General features: G+C 37.5%; 1 protein-coding gene across 1 annotated transcript in view; it reads right to left on the bottom strand.

The window, feature by feature from the left end:
• The window catches only part of DPYD (dihydropyrimidine dehydrogenase), an 831,093-nt gene that overhangs the window by 29,707 nt on the left and 785,125 nt on the right, over window positions 1–16,261 (bottom strand). The window lies entirely within an intron of this gene.

Below are 16,261 nucleotides of genomic sequence, written 5' to 3'. Positions count from 1 at the left end.
ATTTGCATAGCGGTTAGGGTACTGATTTAGAAGTAAAATTTGCATTAAAATCACAGTTTTACATTCATTAGCTGTGTGACTATGAGCCAATTACTTAACTATTCTGCTACTAATTTTCCTTATCAATGAAATGAGAATGACAGTATCTAACACACGATGTTGATATAAGCATTAAATGGAATAATATTTGTAAAGTGCATGCCTGCCAATTTATTCCCATAAGCCTTAACTGCTTATATTGCATTGTGTACCATGCTCCATATTTCCACGTTGGCTATTACATCCCCTTTGCTAGGCGAGCCCCTGCCAGTCTTTTTCATCTGGTACATGCCCATTTGGCATTGTAGTCTCAGCTTGGTTTTCATAGCATCTAAGTAATCTTCTTAACTGGCTCCCCTCCCCACAGTGTTAGGGTCCCTCACGGTGCTCCAGAGCACACCTTAACCTCTGCACTCCCCACACTGCCTTCCCGTGGTAGTCTATGCCTCCACGGTCCCTGCTTGAGGTCCTAGAGAGTTACTTTTGATCCAGCAGATACTAGGTATACAAGATATTTTTGAAGCTTAACAAATGAATGAATGAATATCTTGAATGTATTTTAAAAATCCAGCTGGTTTTTCGAAATGTCAGATAACCTGAAACATGACTTTCAGAAAAAAATGAATTTAAACGAATACGTCCATTTAACATTAAAATCAAATGCAGTAAAAAAAACAACCATATTTATATATACATAAGAGCTGTGATTCATAAACTCAAAAACATTTACAAAACATTAACAAAGTGCCAGACACTTGTGATGTATTTAATAAAAGACAATCTGTGACCTTATAGAGAACCTATAGTTAATCTATAGAACCTATAGTTAATCACAACTGCAGTCCTCCGGGACAAAGGCTGGGGCACAGGTGACACAGAGTGCTAGATAAGCAATGACAATGCAAACCTAACCCAGGCTGAGGGGTCAGAGTGTTTTTTTAGAAGAGTTGACATCTGAGCTAAATTCTGAAGGATAGATTGGCAAATGGTGAAGATGGAGGTGTGAGGGCCAGGAAAGGGGAAGAAAATCCTCCCAGTGGAAGAAACACCAGAGGGAGAAGGGGCGCACTTTGGAAGAGGTGCTGGAGAGCCAGCGGACTGCTAACCCAGTGCTCTCTGTTTAATAAGATAGAAGAGGGCGAGCAGTTTCCTCTGTGAAGGGAACCACATCAGAACATACGTAAGGAAGAATGTCAATCAAGAGAAGAAAATCTAACATGGATAGATAGAATGCTAAAAGAGGATGACAGAGGGAAGACCTGCTTTTGGTCAAGCACTGGGGAGGTGCTGGAGCCACAGAAACAAGAAGGAGGAGGTTCTTTTTAAAAGCAGCACATGGCTTTGGGAGGAAGACTGACTCATATTGTTTGAAACTGAGGTGAGAAAATTATTATTTATACTAAAATATTATTTAAATGATGCCTATCAGGTTCCTCTAAAGAAACAAATTTATGAGATACCACCTCACAGCAGTCAGATGGGCTAAAATTAACAGGCCTGGAAACAACAGATGTTGGTGAGGATGTGGAGAAAGGGGAACCCTCTTACACTGTTGGTGGGAATGCAAGCTGGTGCAACCACTCTGGGAAACAGCATGGAGTTTCCTCAAGATGTTAAGAATAGAGCTACCCTTAATGACTCAGCAATTGTGCTCCTGGATATTGACCCCAATGATACAGATGTAGTGAAAAGAAGGGGCACCCTCATTACAGGGTTCATATCAGTAATGTCCACAGTAGCCAAATGTGGAAAGAACTCAGATGTCCATTGACAGACGAATGGATAAGGAAGATGTGGGGTGTGTGTGTGTGTGTATGTGGGTGTGCATGTAAACATACAATGGAATATTACTCAGCCATCAGAAAGGATGGATACTTATCATTTACATCGACATGGATGGAACCAGAGGGTATTATGCTGAGCAAAATAAGTCAATTAGAGAAAGACAATTATCATATGGTTTCACTCATATGTGGAATACAAGAAACAGTGCAGAGGACCATAGGGGAAGGGAGGGAAAACAGAATGGGAAGTTATCAGAGAGGGAGAAAAAACACGAGAGACTCTTAACTATAGGAAACAATCTGAGAGTTCTTGGAGGGGAGGTGGATTGGGGGATGGGTAACTGGATGATGGGCATTAAGGAGGGCACGTGATGGGATGAGCACTGGGGGTTTTACACAACTGACGAACTGTTGAACACTACATCTTAAACTACGTTGGCTAACTGAATTTAAATTAAAAAAGATAAAAATATAAATAAATTCCCACCTTAACCCTCTCCCCAAAACAATACCTTTAGCTTGGAGTTTGGGAGATGAAGCCTTGTGCATGATTTAGGAGGAACAAAAGCAATGAGATGGCCAAACCACTGTGCCTGAGGAAGGCAAAATTCTGAAACAGGGGGAGAAGAGAGAAGAGAGAGAGAGAAAAAAAGAAAGAGCAAAAAGCGAAGGAAGAGAGAAGGGACAGACGGGAGCAGAGCCTGGTAGTATGAGGGCTGGGGGACTTTAAAAAAGAGGAAGGGCTCATATTCAATTTTAAGCTGTTTGCGTTGCTGCAATTGAAATCCTCTTCTCTGACCCTTAAAACTTAAATAAGTCTCCTACGTACTTATATGCCTTAGAGAGAAATTTGGAAGAAAATCAGCAAAAAATAGGCTTGAGTTTCATGGTTGGGTGGGCATATAGCTCAAAGAATAGGAACCAAGAAGAAGTAAGATTGAGGGAGATGCAGAACTCGGCAAGAAGGAGAATTTATAGCCGGAAGTGACCTAGAGAACATAATCTCCAGGGATTTTACAGCAATTTCCAGAAGGATGGACTGGCTGATTTCAGCTGACACTGGTTCCATAGGCAGTTTTCAGGAAGAATAGGATAAGTAGAGGAAGAGATGCACAAACAGCTTGATGTAACTCTGACCCAAATGAGCACTTAATTCCAACTAAAAGATTAAGGGAGATGTCTAGTGAATGGGGAATTTAAACTGTGACAAAGGGTTATAAAAGGGAGAAATAGTATGTGGTGTTGAAAAGAGATGAGACAGATAAAGGAATGATGAGGAAAGGAATGAGGAAAAAAAAAACAGGATAAACTCATTCTTACAGAGCTAAAATGTAGTACAGTATAGTACGTGACTGGGGAATAACAGGGGTAAAGCTGGGAAATTTAGGGAGGGTTCTGAATTCCGGGCAAAGCAGCTTGGATATTTGTTCTTCAGGGTATAGGGAAACAACAGTTATTTGAAAATATGCGATTGGATGCCTTCGGTGGCCGAAAGAAGGGTGGGTTGAGGAAGTGAGGATGTATGTGGCAGAAAGAAGATAATGATCCAGCATGACGGAGATGAGATTTTGGTAGAAGCATAAAAGTGACATAGATGGCCTACGAGATTTTTTTGTTTGTTTCTTTCAAAAGTCTATGGTACTCTGGAAAATAGAGAACATATATTGACTACCCACCTCAACTCCAACAGCCTCCCATTGATCTTCACCCCCACACTGCCCACGGACTGCTTCACCCCTAGTCTCAGTGATTTCTGCCTGACACCACCCAGGTTTCACTCTCTGTGACACAGAATCCTTCTCATCATGATGGACCTTTCTCTTTGCTGCATCTTTCTGCAAATGACCCCTCCTCTCTCACCATCCCCTGCTCAGTCAGAATCTCAAATGCTATCAAAATCACACAAGAGCTTGTGGTTAACCGGTGGCCGCAGAGGTTACAATTTGCAGAAGAGTTCCTTCTCAGTCAAAAAGAATGGGAATTCACGCTGTGGGGAAGCTGGGATTAGTTTTTCTTTCCTGGCACTCTGGAGGACCCTTGCTTATATTCTGTAGTAATGATGAGGTGGGGAGAAGACTCGAGGAACATCAGCCTCCTCGACAACAGCTGGGGTGGGAGGTGATTATAAGTTCGACGAGGGAAGGAAATGCATTGTCAGCACCATCTTCATCAAAATCAGCACATTAACTGAGCTTTGCTGTACACCGGGCCCTCTGCAAAGCACGGGAGGACATTATCCGTTCTTTCTTGCAACCCTATGAAGTGGGTATTATCCTCGTCCCGGCTGCAGACCAGATCACAGTTTCAGAAAGGCTAAGCAACCTGCTCCAGCTCTTGGTGTTAACAAATGGCAGAGCTAAGATTCACATCCCAGTCCGCCAGATGCCAGACCCTGTGCTATGCTGTCGCTCACGTTTCTTTATAGTGTTTACAAAGCTCTGTATTAGATAAGTGTACAATATATTTTTGATTGATATAAAGACACATACTACACATATAATCCATTCTTTGAAATCTACCCTTCCCATTTTTACTCATTCCACAAACTATGGGGGGAAAAGTGTTTCATACAGTATACTGTTTTAAAAAAATGCTGAACACATACCATGCAAAATATCTGTATTAGTTCAGTCCTGTTTATTATTGGCCTCAAGTTTAATGAGCTCAAGTTAATACAGGTGAAAGGCCAGAGTGTTACATGCAGCAGTTAATGAAATACCATAGAGCTGCTGAGAAAATGATTAGCAGCCAAATGTGAATTTAATATACTTCATTCTCAAGAAGCAATGCCCCCATGGGAGGCTTCTTTCCGTGGGAGGTAATATTGGAAAGAGCACTTGAGAGTTAGAAGATGGGGTTGTGTTCTTAGCCTTGATATCCCCTCATCTTGTGACCCATGGGAGCCAGTGACTCCTTTGGGTCTCAGTTTTCTCATCTGTAAAATGAGTGGGTCAGAGCAGATAATTTATGTAACTTCCAGCAATTTTTGTTTTGTTTTCAAATTCACAGTTAGAAATCCTCAGGGTTTACAGGACGCCTGAGTGGCTTGGTCAGTTAGGCGTCCAACTCGATTACAGTTCAGGTCATAATCTTGGGGTTGTGGAATCAAGCTCTGCATTGGACTCTGCACTCAGTGGGGAGTCTGCTTAAGATTCTCTCTTTCTCTCTCCCTCTCTCTCTCCCCCACTGCTCTCTCTCTCTCTCTCTAAAATAAATAGATAAATCTTAAAAAAAAAAAAAAGGAAAGAAAGAAATCCTCAGAGTTTATGACCAGGTGGTATCACATCCATAATCTTAACCACATCACATCCACAGTTTGTGGATGAAATATTTGACTGAGTCACAAATTATAACTCTTTTCCTTCTATTTACAGAACATTTCAAGTCTTTTGAAACTGGAAGTATGAATAATATGGACAATGTTTATCAAACTCCCAAGGTTGGATGAGTTCATAAACTGTTCTAGGCTTTACTGGTGGAAGGTACAACCAAAGATACCTTCTCTATTTTCTAATTATGAAATAATAAAACCTGTATAAATAATTAAGATAAATAAAATAGTTTTTAAAATGAAGGCTAATATAACCTGTATACATTGAGAAATTCATTCACCACCAACGCTGCACCATAATTATCTTTATACAGTTTGGTTTATAGTTACAACTCACCTGGATACGTTCTATACAAATGAACCACATGAATATTAGAAGTGGCTATAAGTGATACCAGACATGAAATTGCCAAGTCAGTAAGAATAAAACATAGACACACATGTGGTTGCATTTGATATGCAGTTACAGGATGTTACAGGATGGGAGAAAATGGAAACTTTTACTGAAGCAGTGCAATACAGAGTGATCACTGGATTTTGGGATCAGAGACCAAGATACTTGGTCTCTAAGACAAGTCACTTGCCCTATGTGGACCTTGGTTTTCACCTGCGTAAAATGGAGATAGCAATGACCATTCTGCCTACTTGCTCTTCAAAATGACTGTTTGAAATAGGAAGGGACTAATAGATTACTAAAATACAGCTTTTACCATTTTGAAAACTATAAAGCAGTACAGAAGCAAAGTGTTATTTTATTACAGTGAATGTGATTTGTATTTGTGTACAATTTTTTTTAACATCTTTACAATGTAAAGATGAAGTGAGTATTCTGCATTATAAAAGTGTCACAAAATATTAGCCTCACATAAAGAAATACTTCCTAAGCTATAGTCCTTCCAGTGCCTTTGGAGAACTTTGGATGAAATAATTTGCTTTGGAAATCCACCTTCAAAATGCTACTGCTTTCATGGCTAAATATTGCATAGAATGTCAAGGGCAAAAACCAATGAGGGAAAATGGAATAAAAATTACCCCATACAATGGGATAGAAGCAAAGAAAAGCAGAAAAATGGGGTGATGAGGAAAATGGGACTGCTATAAATATGAAAAGAGCATTCCGGGGTCAGGCTATGTTTGGAGCAAGAGTGGAAGATTAATCAATCTTTTCCATATTTATTCAATATGATACTTAATATTTTCCCTACACAGAAACACCGGGATGACTGCTTTAAGCTTTTTTTACCTGAAAGTGTGGCATAGGGCATAAAATATCACATTTTGATCCAATCAAAAACCCTATTTGGAGTTACAGTTCAGGACATATTGGAAAAAATGATCATCACTTTGATGAAAGTCCATTTTTAGGGCTTCTATGCTAAGCAGGAGATTTATATTGGAGAGAAAATAAAAGGAAGTCCAAGTTTTTAGTTGAAAGGAAAGAAATTTAGTAGGATGTATTTAACATGGGACAGAATCTTTTGTATGTGTGGCAAAATTCTTCATAAACCACAGCTTTTGCATGCAGACATGGAGATAGTAGCAAACATCCATAAGATAAAATTCATCTCTGTACCTGGGTCATTACTGAAGGCAATCATTGTCACACAGATTTTGGATTTTCCTCTCTTTTTCTTTTTCATTACTATCTAAATGATACTATGATTATTTATGCATCTCTATTTTTCTGAGTAGATCATAAACATTTTGAGGACAGGATACTTTTTGAAAATGTTTTATCTTCACCTTAGTTCTTTGTACGTAGTTGTCCTTAATTAACTATTTGATGAATGAATGAGGGATTAACACCAACAAAAAGCTATACTGACAAGAAATTTCAACAACCTCAATGTGTGTGTAGTCACAGCTTAATGCTGATAACTGAACACTTTTCATATAAAACGTCCAGACAGGTTATCTCTATGCACAAGGCTTGGCAAGAATAAGAATCATCTAATGCTTAATAAGCAACTAATTTTTGGCCTCATCCAAAATATTACTTAAACCAATCCCCGATAATAACACTTGCTTTAAATTGTAAAACATCCTCTACAGCCTGACAGATTTGGAGTAATAAGGTACTGTAAGGTATAGTTCCAAGAAATTAATTTATATTCAACAGTGTAGAGCACAACACAAATAATTTCTTTGTATTTTCCTGATTCTTTGCTTAAAGTATTCTATCAAGAAAATAATAATGACCAATTATTTCACTCTCCTGTTCATAAAAATCAAACAACCACGTCAAACAGAAACAAAAAAAAAAATTAAACAACAAAAGAATTTGTAAGCCAGAGTTCTTAAAAACCCATTATTTTATACGTTGAACAGTTGTGAATCTAGGCAATCATTGCATTAAACATTAAGCTTCCAGAAACAATAATTCACTTGACATCTGTGTGTTTCGTGTAGGCCCTACGGCCACGTAGGCCACACTGCTCGTCTTCAGACCTTCCTGCTCTTGAGTCTATTATAAAGATGAACCTCATGTTTGGCAAAGGCTAATACCACAAAATGAAAACAGTTGTCAGAGAGACCCGCCATTAGGCTTGGAGAAGAATAATCTGTACATAAATTTTCTGAGCTTCATCAGATATCAGCCAGTGGATGAACATCACATGTCCCTAGAGTCATTAGGACCAAATTCTAAAACTGAGTAACACAGTGACGGTATTTCCAGCTATAGAAATTATTTGTGTATATTATCCATTTAATTTTTACAATAATGGAATTATCATAATATTGATGAAACCTAAGGGCCACCAATGTGGCAAGCACACAAAGCCCAGTGCCACATAATGGTAATGGTAGGGCACAACCAAACCTAGGTCTCTCACCTCCAAGCCATGCATCTTCTTTAAATTGAGTGCCAGTGTCCTTTCTGAGCTGTTTGGCTGCCATGTAACCTAAAATTACTGTATGGCCTATGTTTTAGGAGAAGATACCAAGGGTAAGAGCTAATAAGAAGACATAATAGGGGGGTGCCTGGGTGGCTCAGGGGGTTAAGCCTCTGCTTTCGGCTCAGGTCATGATCCCAGAGTCCTGGGGATTGAGCTCCGCATTGGGCTCTCTGCTCAGTAGGGAGCCTGCTTCCTCCTCTCTCTCTCTGTGCCTGCCTCTCTGCCTACTTGTGATCTCTCCCTCTCTGTCAAATAAATAAATAAAATCTTTAAAAAAAAAAAAAAAAGAAGAAGAAGACATAATAGGTGCCAAAACAGAGATGATGTCTATCCTCAGGGAGTTTATGGTAGTTTGTAATGGAATGGAATTAAACATAAATAATCCTTAAAACATATACAATGTGTGGCACAGTTTTCAGTGATACACATTTATCTGATCATTTAAGGTCAAGTCCTATCAGACAACAACCTCTAACTCTTTCTTGTATCCACCAGGCAAAATCTTTGCCCATATTATCTCAATCATCCCATCGTTTCGTTATTTACAGTTGAAAACCGAAGATGGCTACAGAGTATGACTGCTCCCCCGACAACCTCGTGACTGTAATCACAAGTGACCACGCAGTAGGGCCTCACTGTGTTACTACCGATTGCTCTTCAGTTTCCTCTCTCTACCACGTGACTTTTTTTTGCATCCTCTTCTTGCTTCTAAAGCTTGAACTGCCACTCCTTTTCCTTCTCAATTGAGGACCTGCCCTCACATTATCAGGTAAAAATACTGAAGTAGTATTTCTATTCTGCATTTTGTAAATCCCCCTTATCTGTACTATCAACCTTCATCTTTTCTTCTGTTATGATGGGAGGTGCCCTTGCTTTTACAGGATCCACCAAGGGCTCTGTCTTGCATACGTTTACCGGAAGAAATCAAAATCGGCTTCTTTAATTTTTATCTCTGACCATCCCATGATTCACTCTTATTTTCTTATTATTTCTGTTAACATACAAATGTGCTTTAATCCCTCCCCTCCTCAAAACAAATACACAAAACGAATAAAAGAACTCTGTCTCTGCAGCCACTTCGAGGCTTCCTCATTTGCCTATTTCCCTTCAAACCTGCCTGCAGCCCTGGTAATTGCAGTGTCTGATCTCCCAGACTCACCACCCATTCAACTCCTCAGTTACTTGGTCCTGGAGTTGGTCCTCCATTCCCAGACACAGAAATGCTGTGGTGATGGGGCCAAAGACAACCTTTATTTTGCAGATTGGATAGCCACACTTTCGTGCTCATTTTACTTTCTGCCTCAGCAGCATTCAATCAGGATGACCCCCTCTCTCCTTCCTAAAATACTGTACTACTTTTTTTTTTCTACCTCACTTCTGTTTCTCCGTAATTTTTTTTTCTTTTCTTTTTCTCTGAAACCCGTAGGTTGGAACATCCAAGTCTCAGTCCTAGATGCTCTTTTTTCCTCTCTGCCAGTGACCCTTTCCAAGTGATCTGATCTTATGGCTTTAAATATCGCTTAAGCTATGGCTTTCAGATTTAGAGTTCCAGTTCTGCTCTTTATACTGAGCTCCAGACTCTTATATCCAATGACTTAATTAACATTTAATTAGATGTAGAGTGATCTCAAACTTAACGTGTCTTAAGCAGATCCTTTGTTATTTCACTCCGAACATTCTTTCCTCAATCTTCCCTATTTCAGTTAATGAAATGACTGCTGACCCATTTGCTCAAGTCAAAAACCTAGGGCTATTCTGGATTTATTTTTCCCTGTATCCTCCCCTCTAGAACAACTCCTTCAGCAAAACTACACTCAAAACAACCTAATTCTCTCCACTTCTCGCCATCTCCATTGATATGGGTCTAGTCCAAGGCTCCAATATCCCTCACCAAGAACACTGCAGTCAGTAGCTTCCTAACTGATCTGTCTACTTTCTCTTTTGACTTGCTATAATGTATTCTCCAGATAGTAGCCAGAGCAATTGTCTTAAATAGAAACGAGAACATGTCACTCCTCTGCTTAAAACTCTCCAGTGATTTCCCAAAATACTTAAAATAAAATCTAAAAGCTTTGCACTGACTGCAGGCTTATCTGACTCCTACCTTCCCCTTCAATTTTATTTTTTTTTAATTTTATTTTTTTTAAAAGATTTTATTTATTTATTTGGCAGAGAGAGATCATAAGTAAGCAGAGAGGCAGGCAGAGAGAGAGAGGATGAAGCAGTCTCCCTACAGAGCAGACAGCCTGATGCGGGGCTCGATCCCAGGACCCTGAGATCATGACCTGAGCCGAAGGCAGAGGCTTAAACCCCTGAGCCACCCAGGCGTCCCCAATTTTATTTTTTAACCACTCTCCTCTTAATTTGCTACCTTGCAACCACACTCGTGTACTTTTTGCTGTTCTTAAAAAGTCTTAGGGCCTTTATGTGGAAAGGAGGTCCTCTAAATTATACTCTGTATATCTTCCTTTTGATAATGATCATATTTTTTATTCCTTTACTTTATATCTCCATCGTTTGTAGAAGATACAAGCTACCAAATAGGATGTTCATAAATTTTGTTTAGTGATGTTCCCCTAGAACTTTGAACAATACCTGGCCCAGTATACATTCTCAAATGAATAAATGTATGGTTAGTAGTATATATAGGATAAACAGTGCAGTCCTTCATGTTGGCTTTCAATCTTGGTTCCATTATGTACTATTTAACCTGGTCAAATTTTGTTTTATCTTTATAAGATTTCAGGTGCCTCATTCATAAAATGGGAATAACATTTCATAAGGTTGTAGTAAGGATTATATAACTTACATAAAATGTATACAATGAAGCCAGAGCTTGGTAAACAGTAGGCACTTATTCCAAGTTAGTCTTTATCATCCACATCATATTATTATAGAAATCCTCGCAACACATTCTAGTTTTCTTTCTAGTATTAACTTTGCTTTAGCACATTTTTCTATGTGCTTAATATGCTAAAGTAAACATTTCCTCTCCCTCGTGTAAATCCCCTTTTCCAGCTTTTATAAGGTAAATCAATGGCTTAAGCATGTTTTACACGATGGAGAATTGCTTATATCACATTTAGACTGCATACACTCTATAAAGTAAGGATTACTCACATAGTTATATAATTTTATACTCCACATGTTGAAATAAGTAAAATTAAGAAAATGAAGATTTGATAGTTGCAAAGTAAATGTAAACATGAGTTCTTAAAGAATGAAAGCAAGACCATTCCGTAGCCTAAAGTAAATGCTGTCATCTGTGGGGGCTGGGGAAAGATGCTACGATCTGAGCCCATTACCGTGCTACTTCAGGAACATCTGGCAGTCTGTCACTTCACAGGCAACAACATCTTCTCTAAACAGAATAGACTCGAATTCATCAGGGATTCCCATAGTACAGTATATGCTTAACTTAAGTACCTGCTTTCCGTGATTTCCATAGATTATCATATTCATGACACTGTGGAGTGAAAGCATTCTTCTCACTCTCTAACCAGAACATGAAAAAGAAATTAAAACATTGGCAGGCACTTTGTCTCCAGTTTGTTGGACAAGTAAGAAACGGATTTTCCACCCATTTATGTAAATGAAATTCTGTCAACTTAGAGCATTTTAACAAAGATGACAGCCGCCTGTCTATTAATAAATACTTGACAGGATAACAATTACAATTGTAGTTGACTGTTTTTCTTTCAATAAATGTAGGTCAGTGGGTATTTTAAAAGAATTTATTTAAAATAAATTTGCAAACCCCAATAACTTTCCCCCTCATCTCTATTAACCCAGAAAGAAATGTTAACATGTGCATTCTTGCCTTCTTGATAGTGGTTTTAGAACATTATGGCCAAAGCCTTTTAAATACACATGACTATGTAATTAAATATATGCGTGCTTACTCTGTGTACACACACACACACACACACACACACACACACACATATAAATACATGTAAGGCATCTATCCTTGGATCCAATATTTTGAATTCTATAGAAAGACTTAAAGCCTAGTAGGCTCTCTGCTGTCCAGAAGTGGTTATTCAGATTAGGGATTATCTTTGTGCTGCTTCTTCTCTCTGACTTTGGATTTTATTCATTGTTGACTATCAGAAAGGAAGAGTAAGGATATGTAACAAATTAATTAATCTGGTTACCCATCAAGCTTTGGGAATACATTTAGTAGAGAAAGAACTGAATTCAATGAATAAATTGAGTTTTGAGGGATTATCTATGGAATTCATTAATCCACTCTGGCCCAATGCCCCATTAGTTAGATTTCAGAAAGCAACTTTCTGAACAGAATGAGGATGAAATTTTGAATTTTTTTGTGAAATAACTTTCCAAGACAATTTGTTTTTTTCTATCTAGTGGAATTTGGGAGAAAGTCTATGTTGATGAATTAGAATGTCAGTTACAAGTACTCCCCAAACAGTGAATAATTTTATCATTATCTACTACAAATTGAAAACACAATATTGTATTTCATCACATTTAAGATGTTATCATACATTGCTTTTATCCACATAGTAAGAAGAAAATCATAAGCAAAATAAATTTTTCAAAATATTACTAAAACTTCTAAACATTCAGTCTGTTAGTTTAAAGAGAAGTTAATTGTAAGACACTCCGAAAAAAGTTCATGTCTTAGAATGGATGAAATGCATTATATTCCTCAAATACTGACTGGTTCATTTTTAAGTTTCTTTCTCATCACTGTCAGTAGCTATAATGTGCTATCTCATTATTCTGAGAGCAATGTTATGTGAAAATTACATCAACATTCCTAAAATCCTATTTGTAAATAAAAGTCCAAATTTTAGAAGTATAAAACAACAACAACAAAATTATTGTCAGACAAAAGCAGGGAATAAACAATGTTCTACTTCCAGCTTTATCCCAGAAAACAATGAATATTTGAAGGAAAAAGGCAGGGTGGGGTAGTTACTAGTTATTTCTGATTTGGATTGAGTCTAGATTTAAATGCTTCTGAGATAGATGTCTGTTGTTTTTTGAATTCCATTCTTCCCATATGTTCTCTATAATAGATAATGCCAATTTTTTAAACTGAAGAATATATGAAATATGTATTTGTATTTATGTCTTCGAAGGTGATTTCTAGGAGAAAATATCACAAATAACACTTTTCCTTCAAAGAAAACCATAATGTTTGACAATTTTTTTTTTTTGTATATTTTTTAAGAGCACAATTTACCTCTTGGATTCCTGTATGATGGTCTCTCCATGAACTAAATACCTGAGCAGTTGACAGACTTAGTTATTTCTAGGAAAAATTTCTGTTGATCACTGTCCAGGGGTTAATCCAAGCACTGCTCCTTAGGGATACTTTTTCTAGGACACAATGAACCACAGAGAGAAAGATGCACAGACAACGTCAAAAGATACAGAATCATTATGCCATTTAATGGTTGCTGTGGGTTACATCAGCCAAGTCCTAGGAAAGTATGTTTTCCCTGAATAAGAATGATTCAAAGAGATAATGTCATATTTTATTAGAATCTATAAAATCATAAGCAAATACCATATATTCTTGTTAGTCATCCAATGATGGGATTATGTATAGGATGGCACTAATGGATTACTTAAATATAAATTACTGCCAAAATTGTCCCCCACTTCAGAGACATTGTAATTAATCCATCTCTTATGTCGGATGAACTGGGAAACTTATCCTTCTGATCACATAGGATTTACTGCTTTTCTTCATCTCTCTCACTCAGTAATCCTTTTACTTCTCCTTTCTAAGTTTATAATTTAAATGCAATTTATTCATTATTGAAAAAAAGACCCTAGAATAAAGGGGATGTCTTTGAGTTATGGCTAAAGAAGCCATTACGGGTTATACAATGGTCTGATTCTATTACACATATGATAATCTGGGGAGCCTCACTCCCTACTTGCCTTCATCAATGTTTTGTGTCAACACACAGAATTAAGGCAGTGTACTGGATTTGGGGTCCTCCCCTGCTCGGACTTCTTTCATATAGTCTGACATTTCCTGTTTGAGAGAAAAATTCTTGAGGACCATAACTGGCTGCAGTTAAGTTCTCTGGTTTTTCATCAAAATGGATTTTGATTTTATTATTTAAAAATTTCAAAATAGCAGATTGGATAAATTGACATTAATTTCTCAAAATCCTACATGGCCACTAAAAAGAAAATCATATTTCAGGGTTTTATAAGAAATATATAAAACTCTTACATATATATTTTTTGGACAGAGAAGTAATTAGAGCAGTATATGCAGTATTATGAATTATTATTTTTATATGTATACATATACATATATATGTATGTATGTGTATATATATGCATATATGTATACATATACATATATAATTGTGCATACACAATTGGGATCTGTTCATAGTGAGATTAGAGATGATCTTTTTTTTAAAGATTTTATTTATTTGAGAGAAAGAGAAAGAACAAGTGGGGAGGTGGGGTGCAGAGGGAGAGGGAGAAGCCAACTCCCAGCTTAGTAGGAAGCCTGACATGGGGTTCCATCCCAGGACCCCAGGATCATGGCCTGAGCCGAGGGCAGACACTTAACAACTGAACCACCCATGTGTCCCTAGAGATGATGTTTTTTACACTTTTGTATTTTGCTAATTTTCTGCAGTAAGCACATTTATTGTATAATCAGAAAACTGTTATTAAAACAGATTTTTTTTGGAAAAATATTTATTTATTTATTTAGTTGAGAGAGAGAGAGGGAGAAAAATGGTGGGGGGGAGGCAAGGGGAGAGAACCTTTCAAGCAGACTCTCCACTGAGTATGGAGCCTGACATGAGGTTCCATCCCAGGATCCATGGGATCACAAACTGAGCCAAAATCAAGAGTCAGATACTGAATCGACTAAGCTACCCAGGCATCCCTAAAATAAATATTGTCTTAAAAGGCACACTAATGGGAAATATTATAAAAATCTTATGGGAATAAAATCATAATTACTATTATGGCCCAAATCATTATCCTGTTGTTATTTTATAATATCTTTTAAAATTTTTATTTATTTTAGAGAGAAAGAGAGAGAGAGAGAGTGAGCACATACGCTCATGGGCAAGGGTAGGGCAGAGGGACTCTCAAGCATAACTCAAGACCGTGAGATCACCACTGGAACAGAATGAGTCAGATGCTTAACTGACTGAGCCCCCCAGGCACCCTTATTGTTGTTTTTTAATAGGATCTTCCAATTGTAATTTAGAACGGTAGCTACCAAATGAATCTAACCTGTGGGAGAGTACACATGTAATGGCTACACAGACAGAAATACTTTAAGCAGACCTCCTGTCTAATTCTAAAATATGGTTCAGTATATATTAAATCAGAAATGTTCAGTCACTTTTTCTATATGTTTACATTACAGATTTTTATTTCTGAAGATATGACTAAATTTCCATCCTATATGGAGTGGTGGTAAATTAATGTACCTCAAATAATTAAACTGTAATGTGAACTTTCCAAGAATTAAAACTCTAATGCTAGTTTTTATAAGAGTGAGTTATTTCTCATTTATATTTCTCAAAGAAGATATACATTTAGATAGATATACACATGAAAATATTCATATGCAAATACACAGAATAAAACTTTGCCCCTCCAAAGCTGATCTACCCAAACAACTGTAGATTTCTGAATATGCCTGAGCCTAAAAATACTGCATCTCTAGAAAGATATTTGGTGGCAAGTATCATCTGCACTTCCAGACAGAATGAACAGAGCTGAGAAGGGTTATAGTCCTAAGTGTTACCCTCACACCGAGTTCCGACTGGTCCATTTGTGGATTAAATAAGAACATTTTTGATGGGCTGGTGAGATCTTTTGTAGGCCAGTCCTTTTAAGCAGAAGTCAGTGAGTATGGGAGAAACTTCACTAGAATAATGAAACCAGATTGTAAAAATATGAAACAAAGACTATATATAGATTAGAGGTGGTAGCAGCAAATAAGCTGACGTTGGAAAAATAAGTTGTCAGTAAGGGAGTTAGAAGATCTGTAAACAACAGTTGGTGAGAGAGAATGAAAGCTGTGATTTTATAAGCTTTTAAGACCCATAAAGGTAATATCTACTTTACAAGCATTTAAAAATGGGCATTGATGTGAGTGATTTGCATTATCCGACCTCCTCCTCCTGACAGTCTTTCAAGGCCAGACTCATCAGCCCCTGTTTAGCAGGGAGAAAACCAGG

Source organism: Mustela erminea, chromosome 10 (assembly GCF_009829155.1).
Source record: "Mustela erminea isolate mMusErm1 chromosome 10, mMusErm1.Pri, whole genome shotgun sequence".
Lineage (NCBI taxonomy): Eukaryota > Metazoa > Chordata > Mammalia > Carnivora > Mustelidae > Mustela > Mustela erminea.
This window is presented reverse-complemented; position numbering and strand designations above follow the sequence as displayed.